General features: G+C 35.1%; 11 non-coding genes across 11 annotated transcripts; all 11 read left to right on the top strand.

Annotated features, from left to right (window-relative positions):
* Positions 1-1,196: 1,196 nt before the first annotated feature.
* On the top strand, positions 1,197-1,314 carry LOC145997565 (U5 spliceosomal RNA). The gene has a single exon (XR_014442967.1). It is a non-coding gene; the product is annotated as a U5 spliceosomal RNA (small nuclear RNA).
* Positions 1,315-2,879: 1,565 nt separating this feature from the next.
* Positions 2,880-2,997, top strand: LOC145997563 (U5 spliceosomal RNA). Its single transcript, XR_014442965.1, has one exon. It is a non-coding gene; the product is annotated as a U5 spliceosomal RNA (small nuclear RNA).
* A 1,551-nt stretch (positions 2,998-4,548) lies between these two features.
* On the top strand, positions 4,549-4,666 carry LOC145997921 (U5 spliceosomal RNA). The gene has a single exon (XR_014443304.1). It is a non-coding gene; the product is annotated as a U5 spliceosomal RNA (small nuclear RNA).
* A 1,565-nt stretch (positions 4,667-6,231) lies between these two features.
* Positions 6,232-6,349, top strand: LOC145997562 (U5 spliceosomal RNA). The gene has a single exon (XR_014442964.1). It is a non-coding gene; the product is annotated as a U5 spliceosomal RNA (small nuclear RNA).
* Positions 6,350-7,900: 1,551 nt separating this feature from the next.
* LOC145997920 (U5 spliceosomal RNA) lies at positions 7,901-8,018 on the top strand. Its single transcript, XR_014443303.1, has one exon. It is a non-coding gene; the product is annotated as a U5 spliceosomal RNA (small nuclear RNA).
* Positions 8,019-9,573: 1,555 nt separating this feature from the next.
* Positions 9,574-9,691, top strand: LOC145997918 (U5 spliceosomal RNA). Its single transcript, XR_014443301.1, has one exon. It is a non-coding gene; the product is annotated as a U5 spliceosomal RNA (small nuclear RNA).
* A 1,565-nt stretch (positions 9,692-11,256) lies between these two features.
* Positions 11,257-11,374, top strand: LOC145997561 (U5 spliceosomal RNA). The gene has a single exon (XR_014442963.1). It is a non-coding gene; the product is annotated as a U5 spliceosomal RNA (small nuclear RNA).
* Positions 11,375-12,925: 1,551 nt separating this feature from the next.
* Positions 12,926-13,043, top strand: LOC145997917 (U5 spliceosomal RNA). The gene has a single exon (XR_014443300.1). It is a non-coding gene; the product is annotated as a U5 spliceosomal RNA (small nuclear RNA).
* A 1,565-nt stretch (positions 13,044-14,608) lies between these two features.
* LOC145997681 (U5 spliceosomal RNA) lies at positions 14,609-14,726 on the top strand. Its single transcript, XR_014443077.1, has one exon. It is a non-coding gene; the product is annotated as a U5 spliceosomal RNA (small nuclear RNA).
* A 1,564-nt stretch (positions 14,727-16,290) lies between these two features.
* Positions 16,291-16,408, top strand: LOC145997560 (U5 spliceosomal RNA). The gene has a single exon (XR_014442962.1). It is a non-coding gene; the product is annotated as a U5 spliceosomal RNA (small nuclear RNA).
* A 1,551-nt stretch (positions 16,409-17,959) lies between these two features.
* Positions 17,960-18,077, top strand: LOC145997916 (U5 spliceosomal RNA). The gene has a single exon (XR_014443299.1). It is a non-coding gene; the product is annotated as a U5 spliceosomal RNA (small nuclear RNA).
* The last annotated feature ends 480 nt before the right edge of the window (positions 18,078-18,557 follow it).

Here is an 18,557-nt window from a genome sequence, read left to right as displayed (position 1 = left end):
GTAACTACGCGTTTTCTTTAAATGAGTATCATCCTCTTCATTGTGCATTAGAATCTTCTCAGAGGTTCAAAATGTACATCAAATAACACACATATGGTGATGAATAACGTGGGCCACGTTTAAAATTTATGGCTATGATTTATGCAGATGTTTAAGATTTAGATCCATTCACGATGATAATTAATCAGAAGCTACCACTTGGACTCAGTGGGGCCTGGAAACTGTGGATTAGTTGGAGCTTCTCGAACAGCGTACAGGCGAGATTTAAGACTAACATAAATGTGTATTTTAAGAAGTTAGTCAAGCGTTTGCTTGTAATATGAACACAATCAATCCTTGGATGTTCTACAGATACATTATTTTTCATTATTCTTAAAAAAATGTAATCTTGGCATTTTGTTTAAAAGTTTTATTTTTTTAAAAAAAAAATATATCCTTTTCGACAAATCAACATTAAAAGCATGTTAAAACAAACAAAAGAACACAAATTTGCCAACCCTGTATGGAAGTAACATTGTGAAAAAGGAGTCGTTAGCGTATGATAGGAAATTTTGGAACACAAAATTCCTTTTACTTATTTCTTTCTCTCTAATTTACAATTGTCGAAATGTAACTTGCTTTGATGCCGAGAATTATTACGTTAAGTAATTTCCACGGAACTATCTTGTTTTATATTCATGGCTATTTCCCAATCTATAGTAAATTTCGAGATTCCATCACTACATATATACGTGCAAGAATCGCATGACATGAAAGTGACCCGTCACAACCGAAATAACTGCGGTAATTTTCTTTCTTGCTTCGGTTTGGTTTCTTTACGAAACATTATTAAGCATGCCTGTGGGAGAAACCCGAAAGTGTAATCGTGTTGCATATGAGAACAGATAAACTAAAAATTCTTCGTGAAATGGAATTTGTTGCCAAAGTACAAGTTCCCACTAGTTGAAATGGTGGCCGAGGGATGGCAGAATTTGCTGTCGGTTTATCATTTGTGTACGTTGGTCCCTGCACATGACGCAAATTAGAAATCGGCACGGATTTATATCCTTATTCTCTCGTTTTAAGAAACGAAAATCACACAAAACGAGGTTTTATGTTTCAACAAGTAAAACAGCAATTTCCTACGGAACCTACACGTTCCCATGAGCAGTGAATAGAACTGCAACATAGGCTAGGAAAAATTGGTGGCCTGGAAACAACTCTGGTTTCCCTTCATACGCAAAAATCTTTCGCCTTTTACTAAAGATTTCCGTGGAGGGGAACAACAAACGAGTCTAATATTATTTTTTATAAAGGCTTGGTACAAACTGAGCCCGATTAGCAAACACAACGAAAACTGTAGGTGGACATGTGTGCTCTTGCTCAGCTTGATAATCTCTCACCTTCTGAAATTTGCAGGCAGGAGGATCTGTATGGGCGCTTGCTGCTAAATTTCCAAATGCTCTTGTCATTTCACAACGAACCCGAACATGGAAATGACTTCACAGGGAGGATTGGATGGAAACAGAGTTAGCATGATCAAAACAAAGTGTTTTAAACAATATGTTTTCTCCGTTTAAAACATATTTCTTTGTTTATTTCAAATGTTTAAACAAAGCGTTTGAAACATGTTTCTTTTCAGATTTGTTTAAAACAAATTTTGATACTTGACGTTTGATAGTTTGTGATTATTTGTGTGTTTTGTAACTACGCGTTTTCTTTAAATGAGTATCATTCTCTTCATTGTGCATTAGAATCTTCTCAGTGGTTCAAAATGTACATCAAATAACACACATATGGTGATGAATACCGTGGGCCACGTTTAAAATTCATGGCTATGATTTATGCAGATGTTTAAGATTTAGATCCATTCACGATAATAATTATTCAGAAGCTACCACTTGCACTCAGTGGGGCCTGGAAACTGTGGATTAGTTGGAGCTTCTCGAACAGCGTACAGGCAAGATTTAAGACTAACATAAATGTGTATTTTAAGAAGTTAGTCAAGCGTTTGCTTGTAATATGAACACAATCAATCCTTGGATGTTCTACAGATACATTATTTTTCATTATTCTTAAAAAAATGTCATCTTGGCATTTTGTTTAAAAGTTTTATTTTTTTTAAAAAAAAATATATCCTTTTCGACAAATCAACATTAAAAGCATGTTAAAACAAACAAAAGAACACAAATTTGCCAACCCTGTATGGAAGTAACATTGTGAAAATGGAGTCGTTAGCGTATGATAGGAAATTTTTGGAACACAAAATTCCTTTTACTTATTTCTTTCTCTCTAATTTACAATTGTCGAAATGTAACTTGCTTTGATGCCGAGAATTATTACGTTAAGTAATTTCCACGGAACTATCTTGTTTTATATTCATGGCTATTGCCCAATCTATACTAAATTTCGAGATTGCATCACTACATATATACGTGCAAGAATCGCATGACATGAAAGTGACCCGTCACAACCGAAATAACTGCGGTAATTTTCTTTCTTGCTTCGGTTTGGTTTCTTTACGAAACATTATTAAGCATGCCTGTGGGAGAAACCCGAAAGTGTAATCGTGTTGCATATGAGAACAGATAAACTGAAATTTTTTTGTGAAATGGAATTTGTTGTCAAAGTAAAAGTTCCCACTAGTTGAAATGGTGGCCGAGAGATGGCAGAATTTGCTGTCGGTTTATCATTTGTGTACGTTGGTCCGTGCACATGACGCAAATTAGAAATCGGCACGGATTTATATCCTTATTCTCTCGTTTTAAGAAACGAAAATCACACAAAACGAGGTTTTATGTTTCAACAAGTAAAACAGCAATTTCCTACGGAACCTACACGTTCCCATGAGCAGTGAATAGAACTGCAACATAGGCTAGGAAAAATTGGTGGCCTGGAAACAACTCTGGTTTCCCTTCATACGCAAAAATCTTTCGCCTTTTACTAAAGATTTCCGTGGAGGGGAACAACAAACGAGTCTAATATTATTTTTTATAAAGGCTTGGTACAAACTGAGCCCGATTAGCAAACACAACGAAAACTGTAGGTGGAAATGTGTGCTCTTGCTCAGCTTGATAATCTCTCACCTTCTGAAATTTGCAGGCAGGAGGATCTGTATGGGCGCTTGCTGCTAATTTTCCAAATGCTCTTGTCATTTCACAACGAAGCCGAACATGGAAATGACTTCACAGGGAGGATTGTATGGAAACAGAGTTAGCATGATCAAAACAAAGTGTTTTAAACTATATGTTTTCTCCGTTTAAAACATATTTCTTTGTTTATTTCAAATGTTTAAACAAAGCGTTTGAAACATGTTTCTTTTCAGATTTGTTTAAAACACATTTTGATACATGACGTTTGATAGTTTGTGATTATTTGTGTGTTTTGTAACTACGCGTTTTCTTTAAATGAGTATCATTTTCTTCATTGTGCATTAGAATCTGCTCAGTGGTTCAAAATGTACATCAAATAATACACATATGGTGATGAATACCGTGGGCCACGTTTAAAATTCATGGCTATGATTTATGCAGTTGTTTAAGATTTAGATCCATTCACGATGATAATTAATCAGAAGCTACCACTTGGACTCAGTGGGGCCTGGAAACTGTGGATTAGTTGGAGCTTCTCGAACAGCGTACAGGAGAGATTTAAGACTAACATAAATGTGTATTTTAAGAAGTTAGTCAAGCGTTTGCTTGTAATATGAACACAATCAATCCTTGGATGTTCTACAGATACATTATTTTTCATTATTCTTAAAAAAATGTCATCTTGGCATTTTGTTTAAAAGTTTTATTTTTTAAAAAAATATATCCTTTTCGACAAATCAACATTAAAAGCATGTTAAAACAAACAAAAGAACACAAATTTGCCAACCCTGTAAGGAAGTAACATTGTGAAAATGGAGTCGTTAGCGTATGATAGGAAATTTTGGAACACAAAATTCCTTTTACTTATTTCTTTCTCTCTAATTTACAATTGTCGAAATGTAACTTGCTTTGATGCCGAGAATTATTACGTTAAGTAATTTCCACGGAACTATCTTGTTTTATATTCATGGCTATTTCCCAATCTATAGTAAATTTCGAGATTCCATCACTACATATATACGTGCAAGAATCGCATGACATGAAAGTGACCCGTCACAACCGAAATAACTGCGGTAATTTTCTTTCTTGCTTCGGTTTGGTTTCTTTACGAAACATTATTAAGCATGCCTGTGGGAGAAACCCGAAAGTGTAATAGTCTTGCATATGAGAACAGATAAACTGAAATTTTTTTGTGAAATGGAATTTGTTGTCAAAGTACAAGTTCCCACTAGTTGAAATGGGGGCCGAGAGATGGCAGAATTTGCTGTCGGTTTATCATTTCTGTACGTTGGTCCCTGCACATGACGCAAATTAGAAATCGGCACGGATTTATATCCTTATTCTCTCGTTTTAAGAAACGAAAATCACACAAAACGAGGTTTTATGTTTCAACAAGTAAAACAGCAATTTCCTACGGAACCTACACGTTCCCATGAGCAGTGAAATGAACTGCAACATAGCTTAGGAAAAATTGGTGGAACTCTGGTTTCCCTTCATACGCAAAAATCTTTCGCCTTTTACTAAAGATTTCCGTGGAGGGGAACAACAAACGAGTCTAATATTATTTTTTATAAAGGCTTGGTACAAACTGAGCCCGATTAGCAAACACAACGAAAACTGTAGGTGGAAATGTGTGCTCTTGCTCAGCTTGATAATCTCTCACCTTCTGAAATTTGCAGGCAGGAGGATCTGTATGGGCGCTTGCTGCTAAATTTCCAAATGCTCTTGTCATTTCACAACGAAGCCGAACATGGAAATGACTTCACAGGGAGGATTGTATGGAAACAGAGTTAGCATGATCAAAACAAAATGTTTTAAACAATATGTTTTCTCCGTTTAAAACATATTTCTTTGTTTATTTAAAATGTTTAAACAAAGCGTTTGAAACATGTTTCTTTTCAGATTTGTTTAAAACAAATTTTGATTCTTGACGTTTGATAGTTTGTGATTATTTGTGTGTTTTGTAACTACGCGTTTTCTTTAAATGAGTATCATTCTCTTCATTGTGCATTAGAATCTTCTCAGTGGTTCAAAATGTACATCAAATAACACACATATGGTGATGAATACCGTGGGCCACGTTTAAAATTCATGGCTATGATTTATGCAGATGTTTAAGATTTAGATCCATTCACGATAATAATTATTCAGAAGCTACCACTTGCACTCAGTGGGGCCTGGAAACTGTGGATTAGTTGGAGCTTCTCGAACAGCGTACAGGCAAGATTTAAGACTAACATAAATGTGTATTTTAAGAAGTTAGTCAAGCGTTTGCTTGTAATATGAACACAATCAATCCTTGGATGTTCTACAGATACATTATTTTTCATTATTCTTAAAAAAATGTCATCTTGGCATTTTGTTTAAAAGTTTTATTATTTTAAAAAAAAAATATATCCTTTTCGACAAATCAACATTAAAAGCATGTTAAAACAAACAAAAGAACACAAATTTGCCAACCCTGTATGGAAGTAACATTGTGAAAATGGAGTCGTTAGCGTATGATAGGAAATTTTTGGAACACAAAATTCCTTTTACTTATTTCTTTCTCTCTAATTTACAATTGTCGAAATGTAACTTGCTTTGATGCCGAGAATTATTACGTTAAGTAATTTACACGGAACTATCTTGTTTTATATTCATGGCTATTGCCCAATCTATACTAAATTTCGAGATTCCATCACTACATATATACGTGCAAGAATCGCATGACATGAAAGTGACCCGTCACAACCGAAATAACTGCGGTAATTTTCTTTCTTGCTTCGGTTTGGTTTCTTTACGAAACATTATTAAGCATGCCTGTGGGAGAAACCCGAAAGTGTAATCGTGTTGCATATGAGAACAGATAAACTAAAAATTCTTCGTGAAATGGAATTTGTTGCCAAAGTACAAGTTCCCACTAGTTGAAATGGTGGCCGAGAGATGGCAGAATTTGCTGTCGGTTTATCATTTGTGTACGTTGGTCCCTGCACATGACGCAAATTAGAAATCGGCACGGATTTATATCCTTATTCTCTCGTTTTAAGAAACGAAAATCACACAAAACGAGGTTTTATGTTTCAACAAGTAAAACAGCAATTTCCTACGGAACCTACACGTTCCCATGAGCAGTGAATAGAACTGCAACATAGGCTAGGAAAAATTGGTGGCCTGGAAACAACTCTGGTTTCCCTTCATACGCAAAAATCTTTCGCCTTTTACTAAAGATTTCCGTGGAGGGGAACAACAAACGAGTCTAATATTATTTTTTATAAAGGCTTGGTACAAACTGAGCCCGATTAGCAAACACAACGAAAACTGTAGGTGGACATGTGTGCTCTTGCTCAGCTTGATAATCTCTCACCTTCTGAAATTTGCAGGCAGGAGGATCTGTATGGGCGCTTGCTGCTAAATTTCCAAATGCTCTTGTCATTTCACAACGAAGCCGAACATGGAAATGACTTCACAGGGAGGATTGGATGGAAACAGAGTTAGCATGATCAAAACAAAGTGTTTTAAACTATATGTTTTCTCCGTTTAAAACATATTTCTTTGTTTATTTCAAATGTTTAAACAAAGCGTTTGAAACATGTTTCTTTTCAGATTTGTTTAAAACACATTTTGATACATGACGTTTGATAGTTTGTGATTATTTGTGTGTTTTGTAACTACGCGTTTTCTTTAAATGAGTATCATTTTCTTCATTGTGCATTAGAATCTGCTCAGTGGTTCAAAATGTACATCAAATAATACACATATGGTGATGAATACCGTGGGCCACGTTTAAAATTCATGGCTATGATTTATGCAGTTGTTTAAGATTTAGATCCATTCACGATGATAATTAATCAGAAGCTACCACTTGGACTCAGTGGGGCCTGGAAACTGTGGATTAGTTGGAGCTTCTCGAACAGCGTACAGGAGAGATTTAAGACTAACATAAATGTGTATTTTAAGAAGTTAGTCAAGCGTTTGCTTGTAATATGAACACAATCAATCCTTGGATGTTCTACAGATACATTATTTTTCATTATTCTTAAAAAAATGTCATCTTGGCATTTTGTTTAAAAGTTTTATTTTTTAAAAAAATATATCCTTTTCGACAAATCAACATTAAAAGCATGTTAAAACAAACAAAAGAACACAAATTTGCCAACCCTGTAAGGAAGTAACATTGTGAAAATGGAGTCGTTAGCGTATGATAGGAAATTTTGGAACACAAAATTCCTTTTACTTATTTCTTTCTCTCTAATTTACAATTGTCGAAATGTAACTTGCTTTGATGCCGAGAATTATTACGTTAAGTAATTTCCACGGAACTATCTTGTTTTATATTCATGGCTATTTCCCAATCTATAGTAAATTTCGAGATTCCATCACTACATATATACGTGCAAGAATCGCATGACATGAAAGTGACCCGTCACAACCGAAATAACTGCGGTAATTTTCTTTCTTGCTTCGGTTTGGTTTCTTTACGAAACATTATTAAGCATGCCTGTGGGAGAAACCCGAAAGTGTAATAGTCTTGCATATGAGAACAGATAAACTGAAATTTTTTTGTGAAATGGAATTTGTTGTCAAAGTACAAGTTCCCACTAGTTGAAATGGGGGCCGAGAGATGGCAGAATTTGCTGTCGGTTTATCATTTCTGTACGTTGGTCCCTGCACATGACGCAAATTAGAAATCGGCACGGATTTATATCCTTATTCTCTCGTTTTAAGAAACGAAAATCACACAAAACGAGGTTTTATGTTTCAACAAGTAAAACAGCAATTTCCTACGGAACCTACACGTTCCCATGAGCAGTGAAATGAACTGCAACATAGCTTAGGAAAAATTGGTGGAACTCTGGTTTCCCTTCATACGCAAAAATCTTTCGCCTTTTACTAAAGATTTCCGTGGAGGGGAACAACAAACGAGTCTAATATTATTTTTTATAAAGGCTTGGTACAAACTGAGCCCGATTAGCAAACACAACGAAAACTGTAGGTGGAAATGTGTGCTCTTGCTCAGCTTGATAATCTCTCACCTTCTGAAATTTGCAGGCAGGAGGATCTGTATGGGCGCTTGCTGCTAAATTTCCAAATGCTCTTGTCATTTCACAACGAAGCCGAACATGGAAATGACTTCACAGGGAGGATTGTATGGAAACAGAGTTAGCATGATCAAAACAAAATGTTTTAAACAATATGTTTTCTCCGTTTAAAACATATTTCTTTGTTTATTTAAAATGTTTAAACAAAGCGTTTGAAACATGTTTCTTTTCAGATTTGTTTAAAACAAATTTTGATTCTTGACGTTTGATAGTTTGTGATTATTTGTGTGTTTTGTAACTACGCGTTTTCTTTAAATGAGTATCATTCTCTTCATTGTGCATTAGAATCTTCTCAGTGGTTCAAAATGTACATCAAATAACACACATATGGTGATGAATACCGTGGGCCACGTTTAAAATTCATGGCTATGATTTATGCAGATGTTTAAGATTTAGATCCATTCACGATAATAATTATTCAGAAGCTACCACTTGCACTCAGTGGGGCCTGGAAACTGTGGATTAGTTGGAGCTTCTCGAACAGCGTACAGGCAAGATTTAAGACTAACATAAATGTGTATTTTAAGAAGTTAGTCAAGCGTTTGCTTGTAATATGAACACAATCAATCCTTGGATGTTCTACAGATACATTATTTTTCATTATTCTTAAAAAAATGTCATCTTGGCATTTTGTTTAAAAGTTTTATTATTTTAAAAAAAAAATATATCCTTTTCGACAAATCAACATTAAAAGCATGTTAAAACAAACAAAAGAACACAAATTTGCCAACCCTGTATGGAAGTAACATTGTGAAAAAGGAGTCGTTAGCGTATGATAGGAAATTTTGGAACACAAAATTCCTTTTACTTATTTCTTTCTCTCTAATTTACAATTGTCGAAATGTAACTTGCTTTGATGCCGAGAATTATTACGTTAAGTAATTTCCACGGAACTATCTTGTTTTATATTCATGGCTATTTCCCAATCTATAGTAAATTTCGAGATTCCATCACTACATATATACGTGCAAGAATCGCATGACATGAAAGTGACCCGTCACAACCGAAATAACTGCGGTAATTTTCTTTCTTGCTTCGGTTTGGTTTCTTTACGAAACATTATTAAGCATGCCTGTGGGAGAAACCCGAAAGTGTAATAGTCTTGCATATGAGAACAGATAAACTGAAATTTTTTTGTGAAATGGAATTTGTTGTCAAAGTACAAGTTCCCACTAGTTGAAATGGGGGCCGAGAGATGGCAGAATTTGCTGTCGGTTTATCATTTCTGTACGTTGGTCCCTGCACATGACGCAAATTAGAAATCGGCACGGATTTATATCCTTATTCTCTCGTTTTAAGAAACGAAAATCACACAAAACGAGGTTTTATGTTTCAACAAGTAAAACAGCAATTTCCTACGGAACCTACACGTTCCCATGAGCAGTGAAATGAACTGCAACATAGCTTAGGAAAAATTGGTGGAACTCTGGTTTCCCTTCATACGCAAAAATCTTTCGCCTTTTACTAAAGATTTCCGTGGAGGGGAACAACAAACGAGTCTAATATTATTTTTTATAAAGGCTTGGTACAAACTGAGCCCGATTAGCAAACACAACGAAAACTGTAGGTGGAAATGTGTGCTCTTGCTCAGCTTGATAATCTCTCACCTTCTGAAATTTGCAGGCAGGAGGATCTGTATGGGCGCTTGCTGCTAAATTTCCAAATGCTCTTGTCATTTCACAACGAAGCCGAACATGGAAATGACTTCACAGGGAGGATTGTATGGAAACAGAGTTAGCATGATCAAAACAAAATGTTTTAAACAATATGTTTTCTCCGTTTAAAACATATTTCTTTGTTTATTTAAAATGTTTAAACAAAGCGTTTGAAACATGTTTCTTTTCAGATTTGTTTAAAACAAATTTTGATTCTTGACGTTTGATAGTTTGTGATTATTTGTGTGTTTTGTAACTACGCGTTTTCTTTAAATGAGTATCATTCTCTTCATTGTGCATTAGAATCTTCTCAGTGGTTCAAAATGTACATCAAATAACACACATATGGTGATGAATACCGTGGGCCACGTTTAAAATTCATGGCTATGATTTATGCAGATGTTTAAGATTTAGATCCATTCACGATAATAATTATTCAGAAGCTACCACTTGCACTCAGTGGGGCCTGGAAACTGTGGATTAGTTGGAGCTTCTCGAACAGCGTACAGGCAAGATTTAAGACTAACATAAATGTGTATTTTAAGAAGTTAGTCAAGCGTTTGCTTGTAATATGAACACAATCAATCCTTGGATGTTCTACAGATACATTATTTTTCATTATTCTTAAAAAAATGTCATCTTGGCATTTTGTTTAAAAGTTTTATTATTTTAAAAAAAAAATATATCCTTTTCGACAAATCAACATTAAAAGCATGTTAAAACAAACAAAAGAACACAAATTTGCCAACCCTGTATGGAAGTAACATTGTGAAAATGGAGTCGTTAGCGTATGATAGGAAATTTTTGGAACACAAAATTCCTTTTACTTATTTCTTTCTCTCTAATTTACAATTGTCGAAATGTAACTTGCTTTGATGCCGAGAATTATTACGTTAAGTAATTTACACGGAACTATCTTGTTTTATATTCATGGCTATTGCCCAATCTATACTAAATTTCGAGATTCCATCACTACATATATACGTGCAAGAATCGCATGACATGAAAGTGACCCGTCACAACCGAAATAACTGCGGTAATTTTCTTTCTTGCTTCGGTTTGGTTTCTTTACGAAACATTATTAAGCATGCCTGTGGGAGAAACCCGAAAGTGTAATCGTGTTGCATATGAGAACAGATAAACTAAAAATTCTTCGTGAAATGGAATTTGTTGCCAAAGTACAAGTTCCCACTAGTTGAAATGGTGGCCGAGAGATGGCAGAATTTGCTGTCGGTTTATCATTTGTGTACGTTGGTCCCTGCACATGACGCAAATTAGAAATCGGCACGGATTTATATCCTTATTCTCTCGTTTTAAGAAACGAAAATCACACAAAACGAGGTTTTATGTTTCAACAAGTAAAACAGCAATTTCCTACGGAACCTACACGTTCCCATGAGCAGTGAATAGAACTGCAACATAGGCTAGGAAAAATTGGTGGCCTGGAAACAACTCTGGTTTCCCTTCATACGCAAAAATCTTTCGCCTTTTACTAAAGATTTCCGTGGAGGGGAACAACAAACGAGTCTAATATTATTTTTTATAAAGGCTTGGTACAAACTGAGCCCGATTAGCAAACACAACGAAAACTGTAGGTGGACATGTGTGCTCTTGCTCAGCTTGATAATCTCTCACCTTCTGAAATTTGCAGGCAGGAGGATCTGTATGGGCGCTTGCTGCTAAATTTCCAAATGCTCTTGTCATTTCACAACGAAGCCGAACATGGAAATGACTTCACAGGGAGGATTGTATGGAAACAGAGTTAGCATGATCAAAACAAAGTGTTTTAAACTATATGTTTTCTCCGTTTAAAACATATTTCTTTGTTTATTTCAAATGTTTAAACAAAGCGTTTGAAACATGTTTCTTTTCAGATTTGTTTAAAACACATTTTGATACATGACGTTTGATAGTTTGTGATTATTTGTGTGTTTTGTAACTACGCGTTTTCTTTAAATGAGTATCATTTTCTTCATTGTGCATTAGAATCTGCTCAGTGGTTCAAAATGTACATCAAATAATACACATATGGTGATGAATACCGTGGGCCACGTTTAAAATTCATGGCTATGATTTATGCAGTTGTTTAAGATTTAGATCCATTCACGATGATAATTAATCAGAAGCTACCACTTGGACTCAGTGGGGCCTGGAAACTGTGGATTAGTTGGAGCTTCTCGAACAGCGTACAGGAGAGATTTAAGACTAACATAAATGTGTATTTTAAGAAGTTAGTCAAGCGTTTGCTTGTAATATGAACACAATCAATCCTTGGATGTTCTACAGATACATTATTTTTCATTATTCTTAAAAAAATGTCATCTTGGCATTTTGTTTAAAAGTTTTATTTTTTAAAAAAATATATCCTTTTCGACAAATCAACATTAAAAGCATGTTAAAACAAACAAAAGAACACAAATTTGCCAACCCTGTAAGGAAGTAACATTGTGAAAATGGAGTCGTTAGCGTATGATAGGAAATTTTGGAACACAAAATTCCTTTTACTTATTTCTTTCTCTCTAATTTACAATTGTCGAAATGTAACTTGCTTTGATGCCGAGAATTATTACGTTAAGTAATTTCCACGGAACTATCTTGTTTTATATTCATGGCTATTTCCCAATCTATAGTAAATTTCGAGATTCCATCACTACATATATACGTGCAAGAATCGCATGACATGAAAGTGACCCGTCACAACCGAAATAACTGCGGTAATTTTCTTTCTTGCTTCGGTTTGGTTTCTTTACGAAACATTATTAAGCATGCCTGTGGGAGAAACCCGAAAGTGTAATAGTCTTGCATATGAGAACAGATAAACTGAAATTTTTTTGTGAAATGGAATTTGTTGTCAAAGTACAAGTTCCCACTAGTTGAAATGGGGGCCGAGAGATGGCAGAATTTGCTGTCGGTTTATCATTTGTGTACGTTGGTCCCTGCACATGACGCAAATTAGAAATCGGCACGGATTTATATCCTTATTCTCTCGTTTTAAGAAACGAAAATCACACAAAACGAGGTTTTATGTTTCAACAAGTAAAACAGCAATTTCCTACGGAACCTACACGTTCCCATGAGCAGTGAAATGAACTGCAACATAGCTTAGGAAAAATTGGTGGAACTCTGGTTTCCCTTCATACGCAAAAATCTTTCGCCTTTTACTAAAGATTTCCGTGGAGGGGAACAACAAACGAGTCTAATATTATTTTTTATAAAGGCTTGGTACAAACTGAGCCCGATTAGCAAACACAACGAAAACTGTAGGTGGACATGTGTGCTCTTGCTCAGCTTGATAATCTCTCACCTTCTGAAATTTGCAGGCAGGAGGATCTGTATGGGCGCTTGCTGCTAAATTTCCAAATGCTCTTGTCATTTCACAACGAAGCCGAACATGGAAATGACTTCACAGGGAGGATTGTATGGAAACAGAGTTAGCATGATCAAAACAAAATGTTTTAAACAATATGTTTTCTCCGTTTAAAACATATTTCTTTGTTTATTTAAAATGTTTAAACAAAGCGTTTGAAACATGTTTCTTTTCAGATTTGTTTAAAACAAATTTTGATTCTTGACGTTTGATAGTTTGTGATTATTTGTGTGTTTTGTAACTACGCGTTTTCTTTAAATGAGTATCATTCTCTTCATTGTGCATTAGAATCTTCTCAGTGGTTCAAAATGTACATCAAATAACACACATATGGTGATGAATACCGTGGGCCACGTTTAAAATTCATGGCTATGATTTATGCAGATGTTTAAGATTTAGATCCATTCACGATAATAATTATTCAGAAGCTACCACTTGCACTCAGTGGGGCCTGGAAACTGTGGATTAGTTGGAGCTTCTCGAACAGCGTACAGGCAAGATTTAAGACTAACATAAATGTGTATTTTAAGAAGTTAGTCAAGCGTTTGCTTGTAATATGAACACAATCAATCCTTGGATGTTCTACAGATACATTATTTTTCATTATTCTTAAAAAAATGTCATCTTGGCATTTTGTTTAAAAGTTTTATTATTTTAAAAAAAAAATATATCCTTTTCGACAAATCAACATTAAAAGCATGTTAAAACAAACAAAAGAACACAAATTTGCCAACCCTGTATGGAAGTAACATTGTGAAAATGGAGTCGTTAGCGTATGATAGGAAATTTTTGGAACACAAAATTCCTTTTACTTATTTCTTTCTCTCTAATTTACAATTGTCGAAATGTAACTTGCTTTGATGCCGAGAATTATTACGTTAAGTAATTTACACGGAACTATCTTGTTTTATATTCATGGCTATTGCCCAATCTATACTAAATTTCGAGATTCCATCACTACATATATACGTGCAAGAATCGCATGACATGAAAGTGACCCGTCACAACCGAAATAACTGCGGTAATTTTCTTTCTTGCTTCGGTTTGGTTTCTTTACGAAACATTATTAAGCATGCCTGTGGGAGAAACCCGAAAGTGTAATCGTGTTGCATATGAGAACAGATAAACTAAAAATTCTTCGTGAAATGGAATTTGTTGCCAAAGTACAAGTTCCCACTAGTTGAAATGGTGGCCGAGAGATGGCAGAATTTGCTGTCGGTTTATCATTTGTGTACGTTGGTCCCTGCACATGACGCAAATTAGAAATCGGCACGGATTTATATCCTTATTCTCTCGTTTTAAGAAACGAAAATCACACAAAACGAGGTTTTATGTTTCAACAAGTAAAACAGCAATTTCCTACGGAACCTACACGTTCCCATGAGCAGTGAATAGAACTGCAACATAGGCTAGGAAAAATTGGTGGCCTGGAAACAACTCTGGTTTCCCTTCATACGCAAAAATCTTTCGCCTTTTACTAAAGATTTCCGTGGAGGGGAACAACAAACGAGTCTAATATTATTTATTATAAAGGCTTGGTACAAACTGAGCCCGATTAGCAAACACAACGAAAACTGTAGGTGGACATGTGTGCTCTTGCTCAGCTTGATAATCTCTCACCTTCTGAAATTTGCAGGCAGGAGGATCTGTATGGGCGCTTGCTGCTAAATTTCCAAATGCTCTTGTCATTTCACAACGAACCCGAACATGGAAATGACTTCACAGGGAGGATTGGATGGAAACAGAGTTAGCATGATCAAAACAAAGTGTTTTAAACAATATGTTTTCTCCGTTTAAAACATATTTCTTTGTTTATTTCAAATGTTTAAACAAAGCGTTTGAAACATGTTTCTTTTCAGATTTGTTTAAAACAAATTTTGATACTTGACGTTTGATAGTGTGTGATTATTTGTGTGTTTTGTAACTACGCGTTTTCTTTAAATGAGTATCATTCTCTTCATTGTGCATTAGAATCTTCTCAGTGGTTCAAAATGTACATCAAATAACACACATATGGTGATGAATACCGTGGGCCACGTTTAAAATTCATGGCTATGATTTATGCAGATGTTTAAGATTTAGATCCATTCACGATAATAATTATTCAGAAGCTACCACTTGCACTCAGTGGGGCCTGGAAACTGTGGATTAGTTGGAGCTTCTCGAACAGCGTACAGGCAAGATTTAAGACTAACATAAATGTGTATTTTAAGAAGTTAGTCAAGCGTTTGCTTGTAATATGAACACAATCAATCCTTGGATGTTCTACAGATACATTATTTTTCATTATTCTTAAAAAAATGTCATCTTGGCATTTTGTTTAAAAGTTTTATTTTTTAAAAAAAAAATATATCCTTCTCGACAAATCAACATTAAAAGCATGTTAAAACAAACAAAAGAACACAAATTTGCCAACCCTGTATGGAAGTAACATTGTGAAAATGGAGTCGTTAGCGTATGATAGGAAATTTTTGGAACACAAAATTCCGTTTACTTATTTCTTTCTCTCTAATTTACAATTGTCGAAATGTAACTTGCTTTGATGCCGAGAATTATTACGTTAAGTAATTTCCACGGAACTATCTTGTTTTATATTCATGGCTATTGCCCAATCTATACTAAATTTCGAGATTCCATCACTACATATATACGTGCAAGAATCGCATGACATGAAAGTGACCCGTCACAACCGAAATAACTGCGGTAATTTTCTTTCTTGCTTCGGTTTGGTTTCTTTACGAAACATTATTAAGCATGCCTGTGGGAGAAACCCGAAAGTGTAATAGTCTTGCATATGAGAACAGATAAACTGAAATTTTTTTGTGAAATGGAATTTGTTGTCAAAGTACAAGTTCCCACTAGTTGAAATGGTGGCCGAGAGATGGCAGAATTTGCTGTCGGTTTATCATTTGTGTACGTTGGTCCCTGCACATGACGCAAATTAGAAATCGGAACGGATTTATATCCTTATTCTCTCGTTTTAAGAAACGAAAATCACACAAAACGAGGTTTTATGTTTCAACAAGTAAAACAGCAATTTCCTACGGAACCTACACGTTCCCATGAGCAGTGAATAGAACTGCAACATAGGCTAGGAAAAATTGGTGGCCTGGAAACAACTCTGGTTTCCCTTCATACGCAAAAATCTTTCGCCTTTTACTAAAGATTTCCGTGGAGGGGAACAACAAACGAGTCTAATATTATTTTTTATAAAGGCTTGGTACAAACTGAGCCCGATTAGCAAACACAACGAAAACTGTAGGTGGAAATGTGTGCTCTTGCTCAGCTTGATAATCTCTCACCTTCTGAAATTTGCAGGCAGGAGGATCTGTATGGGCGCTTGCTGCTAATTTTCCAAATGCTCTTGTCATTTCACAACGAAGCCGAACATGGAAATGACTTCACAGGGAGGATTGTATGGAAACAGAGTTAGCATGATCAAAACAAAGTGTTTTAAACTATATGTTTTCTCCGTTTAAAACATATTTCTTTGTTTATTTCAAATGTTTAAACAAAGCGTTTGAAACATGTTTCTTTTCAGATTTGTTTAAAACACATTTTGATACATGACGTTTGATAGTTTGTGATTATTTGTGTGTTTTGTAACTACGCGTTTTCTTTAAATGAGTATCATTTTCTTCATTGTGCATTAGAATCTGCTCAGTGGTTCAAAATGTACATCAAATAATACACATATGGTGATGAATACCGTGGGCCACGTTTAAAATTCATGGCTATGATTTATGCAGTTGTTTAAGATTTAGATCCATTCACGATGATAATTAATCAGAAGCTACCACTTGGACTCAGTGGGGCCTGGAAACTGTGGATTAGTTGGAGCTTCTCGAACAGCGTACAGGAGAGATTTAAGACTAACATAAATGTGTATTTTAAGAAGTTAGTCAAGCGTTTGCTTGTAATATGAACACAATCAATCCTTGGATGTTCTACTGATACATTATTTTTCATTATTCTTAAAAAAATGTCATCTTGGCATTTTGTTTAAAAGTTTTATTTTTTAAAAAAATATATCCTTTTCGACAAATCAACATTAAAAGCATGTTAAAACAAACAAAAGAACACAAATTTGCCAACCCTGTAAGGAAGTAACATTGTGAAAATGGAGTCGTTAGCGTATGATAGGAAATTTTGGAACACAAAATTCCTTTTACTTATTTCTTTCTCTCTAATTTACAATTGTCGAAATGTAACTTGCTTTGATGCCGAGAATTATTACGTTAAGTAATTTCCACGGAACTATCTTGTTTTATATTCATGGCTATTTCCCAATCTATAGTAAATTTCGAGATTCCATCACTACATCTATACGTGCAAGAATCGCATGACATGAAAGTGACCTGTCACAACCGAAATAACTGCGGTAATTTTCTTTCTTGCTTCGGTTTGGTTTCTTTACGAAACATTATTAAGCATGCCTGTGGGAGAAACCCGAAAGTGTAATAGTCTTGCATATGAGAACAGATAAACTGAAATTTTTTTGTGAAATGGAATTTGTTGTCAAAGTACAAGTTCCCACTAGTTGAAATGGGGGCCGAGAGATGGCAGAATTTGCTGTCGGTTTATCATTTCTGTACGTTGGTCCCTGCACATGACGCAAATTAGAAATCGGCACGGATTTATATCCTTATTCTCTCGTTTTAAGAAACGAAAATCACACAAAACGAGGTTTTATGTTTCAACAAGTAAAACAGCAATTTCCTACGGAACCTACACGTTCCCATGAGCAGTGAAATGAACTGCAACATAGCTTAGGAAAAATTGGTGGAACTCTGGTTTCCCTTCATACGCAAAAATCTTTCGCCTTTTACTAAAGATTTCCGTGGAGGGGAACAACAAACGAGTCTAATATTATTTTTTATAAAGGCTTGGTACAAACTGAGCCCGATTAGCAAACACAACGAAAACTGTAGGTGGAAATGTGTGCTCTTGCTCAGCTTGATAATCTCTCACCTTCTGAAATTTGCAGGCAGGAGGATCTGTATGGGCGCTTGCTGCTAAATTTCCAAATGCTCTTGTCATTTCACAACGAAGCCGAACATGGAAATGACTTCACAGGGAGGATTGTATGGAAACAGAGTTAGCATGATCAAAACAAAATGTTTTAAACAATATGTTTTCTCCGTTTAAAACATATTTCTTTGTTTATTTAAAATGTTTAAACAAAGCGTTTGAAACATGTTTCTTTTCAGATTTGTTTAAAACAAATTTTGATTCTTGACGTTTGATAGTTTGTGATTATTTGTGTGTTTTGTAACTACGCGTTTTCTTTAAATGAGTATCATTCTCTTCATTGTGCATTAGAATCTTCTCAGTGGTTCAAAATGTACATCAAATAACACACATATGGTGATGAATACCGTGG

The sequence above is a fragment of the Lepisma saccharinum genome, chromosome 13, assembly GCF_977018435.1.
Source record: "Lepisma saccharinum chromosome 13, izLepSacc3.1, whole genome shotgun sequence".
NCBI classification, from domain to species: domain Eukaryota; kingdom Metazoa; phylum Arthropoda; class Insecta; order Zygentoma; family Lepismatidae; genus Lepisma; species Lepisma saccharinum.
Note: the sequence above shows the minus strand (reverse complement) of the source record. Positions and strands in the feature narration are given on the sequence as shown.